Below are 12,551 nucleotides of genomic sequence, written 5' to 3' on the forward strand. Positions count from 1 at the left end.
CGTCAGCAGGCGGATGTTATCGTACGTACGAAGACACTAAACGTAGTTGTAATATGTATATATATATATACATATATATACATATATTTAATGCTGTCTTCGCTCTTTAAAGTGAATCTTTAGGACTCCTCTTCTTAGCTAAATATATAAAGTTGTACAAATAGCTTTTAATTTAAGGGATGGCTAAGTAAACCCCTTAAGACAGTCAAACAGTGGGAAATAATTACTACCCAAGAGTCGATATACAAAACAGGTACCCTGAAGCGCACTCTATGATATCTCTGTTTTTCATGAAAGCATCTTAAAAATTTTTATATGCAAATTTCATATATCACGCGACAGATGTCCATACATCTGACATGATCGTCAGAACTTTCCATTACTCCGGCTATTGTAATATTGCAGTAGGATTATAAATAAGGTTTAGGATTTTTTAATAAAAGTCAAATTAATTTAAAATATATTTATTGTACATGTGGTTTAATACCATTGTCAAAATGGTCTTTGAACTCGTATCGTGAGTAGTAATTTGGTGATTTTGAGATAGGTCCAGAGAATAGTCCGCAATTCGAAAAAGTTTCCAGCCGAAGTTGATGATCATACACAAAATAATTTTTCGAGCCTCGCTTTCCCTCAAGCCACTCAAGTCAAATTAATTTGCATGATATTCAATTCCATCAAACGAAGCTCCAAAGCCTTCACCGCGATATCTCGCAAAACGATTTTCTAACTTTTTCATAGCTCACTGCATTTTTACCCCAAGCCAAGTTAATCCGTCCTTTAGCTTCATTTATGTTTTTTTTTTATTTTTTCAGTTTAAAGGAGAATAACAAGCAGTACCGTAGATGCTGTTTGTTGACTGACAGCCTGCAAACAAATCAAACTTATAACGTGCAAGTGCACAATGTCAAAGTTATTTATGCACCAAATTTGAAGAGATGCTAACGCCTTAGATACGTTTTGTAAAGCAATTCAATGCAGAGAACTTATTCATACACGCAATGTTGTCCGCAATTACATCCACTTTGGAAGTGGTGTGCATCCATTTTCGTGCTTCTTTTTACTTTCTTTCTTGTCTCAGCGAAATTACCAATTGCATGAGTAAAGACTTCACTTTAAAGATATCGAAATTGATTTGATGGGGCACTCGATTTGAACTGTAACGCCATCAATCATAGAACCATTGATCCCAGTGCAATCTACAATATATTCTTGCAGATGTGCTCATGACAGACATCATTATAAAACCAAGTTCGAATATTTGCAGAATCGGCTTACAGTGGTAAAAAGTTTCACACCGCAATAGTGCGGACTTTTTTCTTAGCATTTAACGCATGACATACAATAAAGTATGCAATCGTGTTACCTACGATTAAATCTTAATATAATTTTAAATTTAAGGGAATTATACCGATGGCCAAAATTGTTTCTGTTCAACTCTTCTCCATTGCTTGACCATCAATATCTTGGGCACGATGCGTTTATAAATTCATCAATCGCTAATCCGTGCCATCGTGATTCTATGGCGCAAAGGACGAAATGAATGAAAGTCTTCTGTACCCATAAAAATAGTATAAAATAATCGCACAAATATTTTTACGAATTAGTTTCACTTCGTGCAAGGAGGAGACTTCCCACTTTACTTAGTAAAACAGAACGCAATTTAATGATAAGAGATTCTAAGTATTACATATACCTATAGATATATTCGCCATGAAAGATGTCAAACGCAACGACACAAGCGTCAAAATGCATTTAACTGCGCTACGACTCCTATATGGCATAACTCATATCGCAGAACTTTGGGTTAACTTATAAACACTTGAATGAGCATTGAAAAGTATTTCAAGCGAACAAAACTGTGCCGTTTACGATATACTCGTGATAGTGGTGGTATATAAATCTTATATTAGACGAATCGACCTATAAAATTAAATGAATTTAGAATTTCAATAATTCTCGCTCATATATGAGGCTCCACAACCATTCAGATGCTGTATGTGTAAAACAATGTATGTAAAACAATAGCGTAAATAAATTAAATAAGTCGTGATTTTACTCACAGCGAAGTAGTACTTTCGGGTTTTAAAAACGCAACATTCTTACATTTATATGAATGAATGAATTTTGAGGCATGACACCTATGAACATAAAATCAAGCAAAAATTGTCATTTCAAATAATGTCATTTGGCCATTGACTGCAACAACAAACAACGTAATATGTTGTAATGAGAATTCAAAAATAACACACGTATGCGTAAGTTTCTCAATCGCAATTGGCTTTAAAACTTTCAATGCAATATTGACTGTTTACCTAACGAATAGCGTACCTCTTTAGATTCGTTTTCAAAGAATTTGTTGTTTTTCGCAAAGTTAAGGATAATCAAAAGAAAGAGAAAAAAACGAAAACAAAGACATAAAGACGAAGTATGTTAAGAGCGTGTCGACCAACCACGACCGCCTCTGCGCACATAAGCCCATTGATCGAACATAAAGATGCTTATCGGTTAGAAATTTCGAATAATTTGGAAAACATTACATTTAAAGCTTTGAAGAACGTAGTTGTACCTATCCATTCCGCTTATAATATTCAGAACATTTGTAATTAAAACAAGCTGTAACTAGTTATCCAAATTTGACCTTCTACTTCCTTCTGCTGCAGCCTAAGCCGAATCCTGTCCTTAAAATTATATGTGAAAGTAGCAAAAGTTATTGAAAATAAAGCGCATGGAGATCATGTCAGTTTCCACTTTACTCTCAAGTTGAATGTTTGAACAGCTTCAGTCAATATTCGTCCCGAGCTTTGAATCGGTACCTGTTGCACGCTATTACTGAGAAAAACATTTAAAACAAGTAAAAAAATTATATTCGCCGGCGCCCGAATCTCGCATACCTACCCCTATGTTTTTCGCATTCTACTCTCCAAGTTCTTTTATTTGATACCCATATCGATGGCATTATTAAGAAAAAATTAATCGCCATACGTCGTGTACCATATGCATTTTAGAATTAACCCGTTTTTTAAACAGATAATATGTCTTGCTTGCGTTAAGCTAAATATGCACAAAACCAAAAGAAGTGAAAACAAAAAATGTAATTACTTGTGACTTTGTGTGGGCATGGCCGATATTTTGCCTTTTTTATACGTAAAGAGTAGAGTTCCGGGCAGTTTAGGCTCCACTGCGAGAGACCGCAAAGATATAGAGGAAAAACATTGCTTCGATTTACTAATATGTTGCCGATCGCCTCCGAATGCCAACGCTAAAGTTCCATCGTTCTATTGTATGTAAAAACATAAAGATTTTCCACGCATTGAATTTATTATAACACCCTGCCCTACAGTGCATAACGATGTGTGGGAATTTTAATGAAATGTAAATTTTCGCTTTACTGCACTAACTTTTATTTTGCATAATATAAGATCATAAATAGATTTTCGTGATCTAGCCCTTGAGGATTTAGATTTCTAATATACTTTAAGATAATCCATACTAAAAGCATACACTAAGCACAGGATTGTGACTAACAACTCAATGGTCGCTGGTTCATATCTCAGTGCGGTAGAGATTTCAATATGATCTAAATTTTCCGGTAGTCTGGTTAAGTCCGTAGTTTGTAAATTTATTTACAAAGGCACATTATGCAAATCCGCATAAATAAAAAGAAACGCCTTTTTAAAGCTCATCCATCATATACTAACTTTTCACGGCCACCAGTACGGAATTTCATATTCTCTTCATAACACGGATTGGGAAAAAGTTCCGAAGTCCTGCGAACTATATGTACTTTTGGTGAAAGCATTTAACCGTTCATTCATACTTGTCCTACGCTGCCTATCGAAAATTCGAATGTAAGCTGCAAGCTTCCAAGCTTCGACTATCCATTGTCAGCTATACGGTAAACATTGCAATGAACTTTTCCCTAAGCAGGAGCGCCCTAGGACTAAAACTCTTCTATAATCTCATTTTGCACACACTCACTCATGTGTTTTCGAAAATTCCTCAACTGATTTCCAAAAAATTTCGAGAGGCGGAAATTCGAAAAGCAACCTAATCTCATCTAGCTGAGATAAGACAATTTTGAAAATATTTTCGTAAATAATCGGTTAATAAGAAAAGATTGATTGTTGAATTTTCTAAAAGAATTTTTAGCAGAGGAAGGAGACAATCCGTAATGACTGCAATGCAAATATCTATTAAAAGGGATGAAATTTCCATAGATTTTAATCTTAGACTGGCAGTTGTGCGCCACTACTAGTAGTCCATCTCCTTAATGTAATTATTTTTAAAATTAAAAATAATTATCGAAGCGGATGAGGAAATTGCAATGAACTTACCACGTATGCCATTTTTATGCGAGAATTTATCAAATCAAGGAAATCACGAATTGTTCAATCCATGTCAAAGTGCCAAACGTTGATGGAAATTACGAACAATTAATTCATTTACAGAATTGTTAATTCACTTGTGTAAATCCTTGCAGTTGCATAAAATTCTTGTTTTGTTTTATTGTTTCTTCTTCTTCTTCTTCTGCTTCCTTTTTACTTTTTTTTGTATATTTTTTTTGAATGCAACTACTACACTACGCTGACGAAAAACAATAATACAAATACAAAATAAAATAAAAATAAACAAGAAACGGTAAAATAGGAGAAACCATGAAATAAATTAAGAAAAAATACTTAATAGAAAAAAAGACAAAAAACAGCAAACACAACCAACCTCTGTCTGTCGTTACAGTCAAGTTTGCAAGCAGTTTAAGCTTAACCGCAAGCACTCGACACACAGACACACACACACACACACACACACTCCCATACACAAACTGATTGCGACGTGAAGGCTTATAAAAAACAATCAACGCAAATTTTCTACTTTTTCATAAAATCCGTTAAAAAAAAGAAAACAAAAAAATTTCTTTTATATTCTAAATATATTTTTGTTTACATAATCCTTACGCTCTCAACCCAGCGATGCTGTATACTTGTCGTTGTTGTTATTGTTGTTTTTTGTTGTTATTGTTGTTGATATTATTATTGTTATTATTATCTTTGCCTGTGTAAATAGTTGATGGTATTTATAGTGAATGTTACTCTCTACTAACAAAGAGTTAAAAAAGAAATAGAATGTATTTATATATATATATATATATATATATGTATATGTTATTTTCTAAATAAATAAATGATATCGTTTATTATTGTTATTATTATTATATTTTTTTCTTTGCGTAAACCTTTGACAATATTTATAGCGAGCATTAAAAAAAGAATTAAAAAAAAAAATTAAAAATAAAAAAAAAATTAAAAATAAAAAAAAATAAAACAAAAGCAATTTTTATATATAAATTTTCATTTTTATTTGCTAAATAAATAAACGATATCCGCTAATACCTATATTCACATTTATGCGTTAAGTTATGTGAATAAAAAAATTCAACATTAATTTTAATAAGTATTTTAATGCATTTCTATTTTTTATGAAATTTCTTTTCTTATTTCCTTTTTTTGTTTTTTTTGTTTTCTTTTAATTTTTAAATAATAAATCACAAATAGTTTATAGCACTCTTGCACTCGTTTAATAAGTTTTCTGTACAGACGTGCAGTAATGTTAGCAAAAGGCGGTCAAAAATGTGACTGAATTGTGTTTCAGTTTCAGGGACAATAATGATATTCCCCCACTTTAGGCACATGTTTAAATGTATCTTTCAGATGAGGTGAGTTTCATGCATCAAACTAACACACACACACACACACACACACACACACACATACACACATACACACACACACACAAATGAAGAAGTTCTGCGTAAAAATTTTTGAGTGAATTGTATTTCAAACGAAAACCAACTACAAACATTCTACTCAGTAAGCAGCGAATTTTGAATACACATCAGTTACCATAACTATGTATGGTTTTCTCTACTCACTCATTCAGCACCGAAGGGTTATATACTTTTCAAAAATCAAACACCTTTACGTAACAGATTGATCTTCACGATTTATGACGACTTTCATCCGTTTGTTAAGAGAGGACAAAAATTTCCTGAACTATCGCCGATATGCATATGACATTCTGTTTAGTAAATAAGTGGAATTGTGAAATAGAACGGATAATCAATTCGGGCTTTATAACATTTTTAAACCCTTGCATGTGCCATCTGGCAACTACGCCATAAGTGATTTCTTCAAGATCGTCGTTAAAGAAATTTCTTTAATTTCGAATATTTCCCGCCAACCATTCCCAAAAAATACAAAAAACGCCTCAATTTATATCAGATGTTGTAATAACAGTGGTATTGATCTCAAACGAAAACTTGAAAATGATTTTCGAATAAAAATTCTCTTTATTTTTTGAATATACTAGGATTTCCCCACTCCAAGTCAAATGTATTCAAAGCACAATTACGATTGTAAAGCAAAGAAAGAAACGTTATGTCAAATTTTCTCTTCTCGATTACAACCAAAACTCACCTATAGCGTAATTTCGGGAAACAGGCAAGCGAAAGTAACAAATGAAATTAATGTTGAGATAAATCCGAGATAGCACGTACAGAATATATTTACAAACATTTTTTCAAATTTTAGTCAGTTGACAGCCCGGTCTTTGGCATCGAAAATATTAGCAGTTGCTCGAAATTTCATATCAATATCTGCTATGGATTATACTTTTCAACGGCAATATTGCGGAATCATACGCCTAGTTTGTCTAAGCAAGAATCATATTTTGCCTTCGTATCGTAAACAAATGTTGTTGTGTCTTCGTCTTACATAAATTTTAGAAAAACTTCAGAATACACCGATTTCCCAAAACAAGGCAAAAAGTGGTCCGATTTCAACCATTTTCAGCAGCGTTCGCTCTTACGATAAACGATAAATGTCAAACTATATCAAAAAGTGCAATCTGTAAGTTGAACACAAGAATACAAGACGGACGGACGAATGGACGTAGATCGCTTCGAGAAGTGATTTTGATTGAATCGATATAATAAAAGGTGGATCTATCTCAAATTCATGTGAGTGTTGCATACATCCGCACTAACTTAATATGCCAATGTACCACAAATAGCGTAGAGTATAAAAGCAAAGAAATTGGCTGCAGGTTTAAATACTAATCACGCACGTTTTTTATTTATCCATTCTTAGTTTTGCAAGAGTCGAGGAGTTAAAACAATATGACCAAACTAATATGTCTTTAGTCATTGATAATGTGTGAGCAGGAAACGGAGCACGTTTCACTCATGTAGACCAAAAACCACAATTTTATTGCATATAAACGTTGAGCAAAGACATAGAGAGATAACTAAGAAATAAACGAAACTTTAAGTTGAAATTTCGAAATCAAAACTTGTTTGCATTAAAATTTCCTTTGTATTGAATAGTGAAGAGGTCAATGTATTGATATGTTATCGATTACAAATTAAAAATTGAGTGAAAACGAAGTTCATTTACTTCAAAAGACACCGATTTTCGCCTTCAAAATTTTTCGAAATATTTCTTTTTTGGTAAATGAGTACACAGCTTACATTGCAATCCCTTAAAGGATGCTTTGCATTTTCTTTTCTCTTCTTTTTTTATTTATTTATTTATTTGTTTTTTGTTTTTTTTTTGTATTTTCTTTACATTTATACAAAAACTTTTGGCCTTGTGCGTATGTGCGTGTACATTTTCCCCCTTAATACCATTCCATAAGTGTTAAGCTCAACTCTTTCATTCATAAAAGCTTCGTTTTATTCAATTTACACTCATATTATTTGTACTCAAAGAGCTTTTCACCATATATTCAACAAACTCACCAAAAAATAAAAAAATAATATATAAATAATAATAATAATAGTAATCCTCAAACCTCGTATACATGTATGTTGACTAGAAATGTTACACTCAACATAAGCGTAAACATGGCACTGGAGTAAGGGTACGGTTTGTGGGTGCAAGTGTTAACACGCACATAGTCCGCAATCTATGCAAATAATGCATGTAATTAATAACAAAATCAGCAGCTAGTATTACTTAGCCAAAGTATATATGTACGAATGTACTCACTGTGATATGTCCAGAAGATGCTGTGTTTTTTTTTTTGAAACATTACCTTTCATCCATCGTTGGAGGAAGCCAGTGAGTGTACAAAAAGAGTGTACCCTTAATTCCATACGAATTTTGACTCACTTCTGCATCTATCTAGTCGCTTATTCGAGTTCGTTTGGCTCTTCAGCCAAATATCCTAATTAGTTAAATGTTACGATAAGAAAAAAAAAAAAGTTCTTTGATTGATTTCGCTTTTTTTTTTACACTGAGCTCGCACTTACTCTTACTTAATTTTAAAACTTACTCTAGTATCTCTTATAGATCGTAAGCTAAAGTGTTTGGTCTATTGTTAAGGCATCAAGTCCACATTCAAACTTGATTTTTAATTAACAACTGAAAACCTATAGGTCAAACATCAGCCTTGTTTCAAAAACCGATAATGCGACAGAGAGAAGAACGGGTGGAAGAACAAGAGAAAAAACGAATGAACGGAAGAACGTATGGGGGGATGAATGAAAGGATAAACGGAGAAGCTTACAGACAATGAGCTTCATTTACAAATGAACGGACCAACGGAAGGCTGGAAAACCCTGAACGATTCAGAACTTTTCGATAACTGAACACTCTATATTTATATGACATAATAGGATAGACATTTCAAAATGTTATGAATCGACCAACAACTCTCTGTGTATTATAAATTAATTGAAGCGAGAAAAATTTTTTAAAAATTTTAACAAAACTTGTCTCCACTTTAGAGATATATCTTTAAGACAGTAACGAGGATAGCAAGAAATTGGCGGGGGGAACAGGACTAAATCCACTCGGCTATTCAGCTCGATTACGAATACTTATACTATATACATCGCAGGTATATAGTTGTGTTGGAAACACTTCAAGCCCATATGTTTGTTCAACTTCTAAGTTTGTGTGTATTGGATTGTCATCCAAGTGAAAATTTCCTTTCCATTCCATTACTTTTGTTTCGTTTAATAAGTACATACAAGCACAATACTTTCTTATCACTTTTGTTAGCCTCGTAATCATTGTGTACTCCCTGTTATGTAGTTAACTACGTAAAAACCCGACCGTAAATGAAAAAGTATATATAAGAAAGAAAACGTGTTTACGTGTTTTCAACCCCTTTGCAATACATTTGCACTAATTCCCATTATTCTCATATTTTTAAGGAAAAATGATAGTTGCTTTTATCTGGACACTGTGGACATGCATTCTAGTGCATTCAATTTTTGATGGCGAGATGAGAATGAGAATGAAACAATAGAAAAGAAATTATTATTATATTGGTAGACTTAAATCGCGTTCGAGTTCATATATCTAATATTTTCTTATCGTTCTTACGCATTTCGATGTTCCAAATATATTTCCTTTACTATATGTATATAAATTCAATAATAGCGTAGTATTAAGCGAAGGTAACCTATTGCTTAATTGTAATATGTCGTAAAAAGCAACGAGTACTACATTTCTACTCACTTGCAGAAAAACGTACCTATGGCGACGTTGGACAACCTACTCGAAAAGTAGTATATATAGCGGACCATTTCCGAACGATATACCAACAAAGTAATACCGAAATTACAAACGAAGCAACTGCAAACATATTCTTAATTTTTGAGAATTTTTTAATTTTTTAATTTTTTTTTTTTTTTTGTTAATTATTTGCGTACATAAGTATCACTTTCTCGTTTACCCCACCTCTATCTAGAATTCTTTTTGACCACCATCTACGCGTATAGGCGACATTCCGATAGGACTGCTCATATATATATGTATATATATATATATATATATATAAAGACTGCCCATTTGCACGATCTGATGTAAGACAAAGAAAGGAGTTAAACGTCCTTAATTAAATATTGAAGCGATGTAATCATGATTTCAACCGGAAGACAAGCAGATATTACAAACCGATGGCCATATGTAATAACTCAATAGCTCAACGGGTGTCCCTTCTTCGCATAACGCTATGACAATCCTTCTGACTGAGAGGAAAGTGAAAAACGAAATAGGGAGATGATGAATTGCAGCCTAGCGGCTATATGCCCAATCGAAAAGTGTTATGCCTATATTGACAGATCACGGGGATGTAGAGAGAAACGGATAAAAGCGCACAACTATATAGACGGATGGACGGACCAATAATTAGACGAACAAAAGTTCTCAAAAGGTATGATATATGAACGGATCGGTGGGCAAAGTGCTTTTGGAATAAGTCGCTCGGTAAATTTAACATTCACACAGATGGAGAGACGGGCCGATACACATTTATCAAACGAGAGCACATGACTGGAAAACGTACAGACGGACCTTCAAGGCGATAAGACAGCATGCCTTTTGCAATACGCACTGGTAGACTCACAGACTTATGAAAGAAAGCCAGTCTTACGCGAGAAGGATGCAGTTTCAAACAAATGGACTGAGAAATGTGTGGATTTGGTGAAAGACAAGAGAATACGATTATGTTATTTCTGATTATGAAGTGATAATAAATTTGTAATTGTCGCCAAGTTCACTATATATCTACAGCCACAGCTAGAAAAAAAAAAACACTACATTTATACACGAATAGACATCGAAGACGTATAAGGACAATACTTGTTACGTAAAAAAAAATATATCAATCCTTTTAGAAGCCGTTTATAAGAGTGATACGTGAAATATGCAGAAGAAATTTGGTTAAGTAATTGTGCAGTCGTAACAATTGCTGCAATGTTCCCCTCATTAAAAACTTTAAAATCTTTACTTTATTTAGATTGCGGTGACAACATGAGTGAAAGCAAGCTTCACTTGAAAGGATAACAGCCCTAACCCTAACAGCTAAAAAGAGTGTAGTTTTGACAACACGAAAGTAAAAGCAATAGAATGATAATATTCAAGCAGGTTATTAAGCGGGCATTACGTTTACAAAACGAATATAAAAAAGTGAATTATTATTAAAAACTGGCAACACATCATCCATTCGCTCGAGGGATTTTTAGTTTAAGCTTTTCTCCAACCTATTTCTCTAAAAAACCTTATCCCAAAAGATATTGCAAACGTAAACCTTTAGACATCCCTCTGAGTCTCATGTCCATTCAACAGTTACTCTAACTTTGCCTATAAAAGATTTTAGATGAATATATAATGTGTACATTCTAAAAATATCTCCTACTGGATTATACAAGATAGAAGTCAATCGACAAGATGTTAAACTGTAACTTCTCCAGTAGGCAAGAGCTCATTTAGCATAGGCAGTGTTCTTAAAATGGTTCTTCTTCATAGTGCGGACATGTGTAATATCCAGGAAGGCATAACGTGGACACACCTTTTATTATAGCGGTCGATTCAGAATCACTTTCTAAATCGATCTAAGCGTGTCTCTCTGCCTGATGTCTGTTCATGTACTTTTGTGTTCAAGCTACAGGTCGCAAATTTTGAGATGTTTTGATTAAATTTGGTACACAAACGTACCATGGCCCAAGGATACATGATATTGAAAAAGCTTTAGATCGGTCCACTTTTTCGATCACTCCCCATATCACGCATTTTTCTGAAAAGACATTATGTGCGAAAAAAAATTCCAATTTTAAAAATATCTCAGCAAAAATGGATAGAAAATCTAAACTTCCAATCTGCGGGTTTTCATAAAAATTATGACTTGGCATGAAGGCAATGTGTACTTTTCGGTGTGTTATTACCAAAATGAGTTACTACTAGGCGGAATGGAGTAGTGTATGTAATTGCCGGCGTTGCCCTACACTAATGTTCTTACTTGTTTTTTTTCACTCAGGGGATGCTCCCTATTCGTGTAATACGGTGCCGGTCGGAACGAAGTACGGAAAGGGAAAGTGATAGGGAAGAGGACGTAGTCTAGTAGTTGTGTACACAATCAATAAGTGCTTGAACACTTACCGTACCTACGACCAAAGTAAACTCTGCCACATTGCAATTTGAATCCATGAACACAGGCTTGCTTGTTGTGGTTCTTACCTACTCAGCTACTCATGCGGATAAATGGCGAAGAGGCTTGTGGAAAAGCCCGAAATGTCAAGGAAACAATTTCTTTAAGGTACTAAACTTTTTCCAAATTTTCAAAAACACTTACAATGGGGTTACCATTTAAAATATACGAAGTTTTTTTATGCACTCAATGCGAAGACTTGCACAAACTAATGCGAATTATTCATGTTGTTTATGATAAGAAGAGGAAATTAATTACTTTACAATTCAAGGAGATATCATAACCGGTGAAATGTGTTCAGTTCAGAATTCATGCTTTTAATAACAGCGTTTACACATGGAAGTGTGGAGGTATTCAACGCAGTGCTTTCTATATCCATTTTCATTTTCATTTTCACTTTTATTTATTTTTTTTTTTTATTTTTAAATTTTGTAACAGTTTTGCGATTTATTATACGTGTGAATTATAACTTTCCAGGCATGTGCTCACGTATTCCTTTTGTTTCTGTCTTAAGCTCTATCATATATATATATATATATATAAGCACACCTGCA

At 33.5% G+C, this 12,551-nt stretch overlaps 1 protein-coding gene across 5 annotated transcripts in view; it reads right to left on the reverse strand.

Moving 5' to 3' along the window:
* The window catches only part of LOC119639906 (frequenin-1), a 46,982-nt gene extending 41,350 nt beyond the window's left edge, over positions 1–5,632 (reverse strand). The window contains exons 1-3 of one of the 5 annotated variants that reach the window (XM_038037635.1): positions 5,394–5,632; positions 4,959–5,096; positions 4,723–4,874 (exon numbers count right to left, since the gene is read on the reverse strand). The gene's annotated coding sequence lies outside the window, so the exon portion shown is untranslated. Of the gene's footprint in view, positions 1–4,337; positions 4,669–4,722; positions 4,875–4,958; positions 5,100–5,393 lie in introns of those variants that run through there. The other 4 variants (XM_038037625.1, XM_038037643.1, XM_038037650.1 and 1 more) reach the window with 4 other exon arrangements.
* Between the last annotated feature and the right edge of the window lie 6,919 nt (positions 5,633–12,551).

Source organism: Glossina fuscipes, unplaced genomic scaffold (genome assembly GCF_014805625.2).
Source record: "Glossina fuscipes isolate IAEA_lab_2018 unplaced genomic scaffold, Yale_Gfus_2 0, whole genome shotgun sequence".
NCBI lineage: Eukaryota > Metazoa > Arthropoda > Insecta > Diptera > Glossinidae > Glossina > Glossina fuscipes.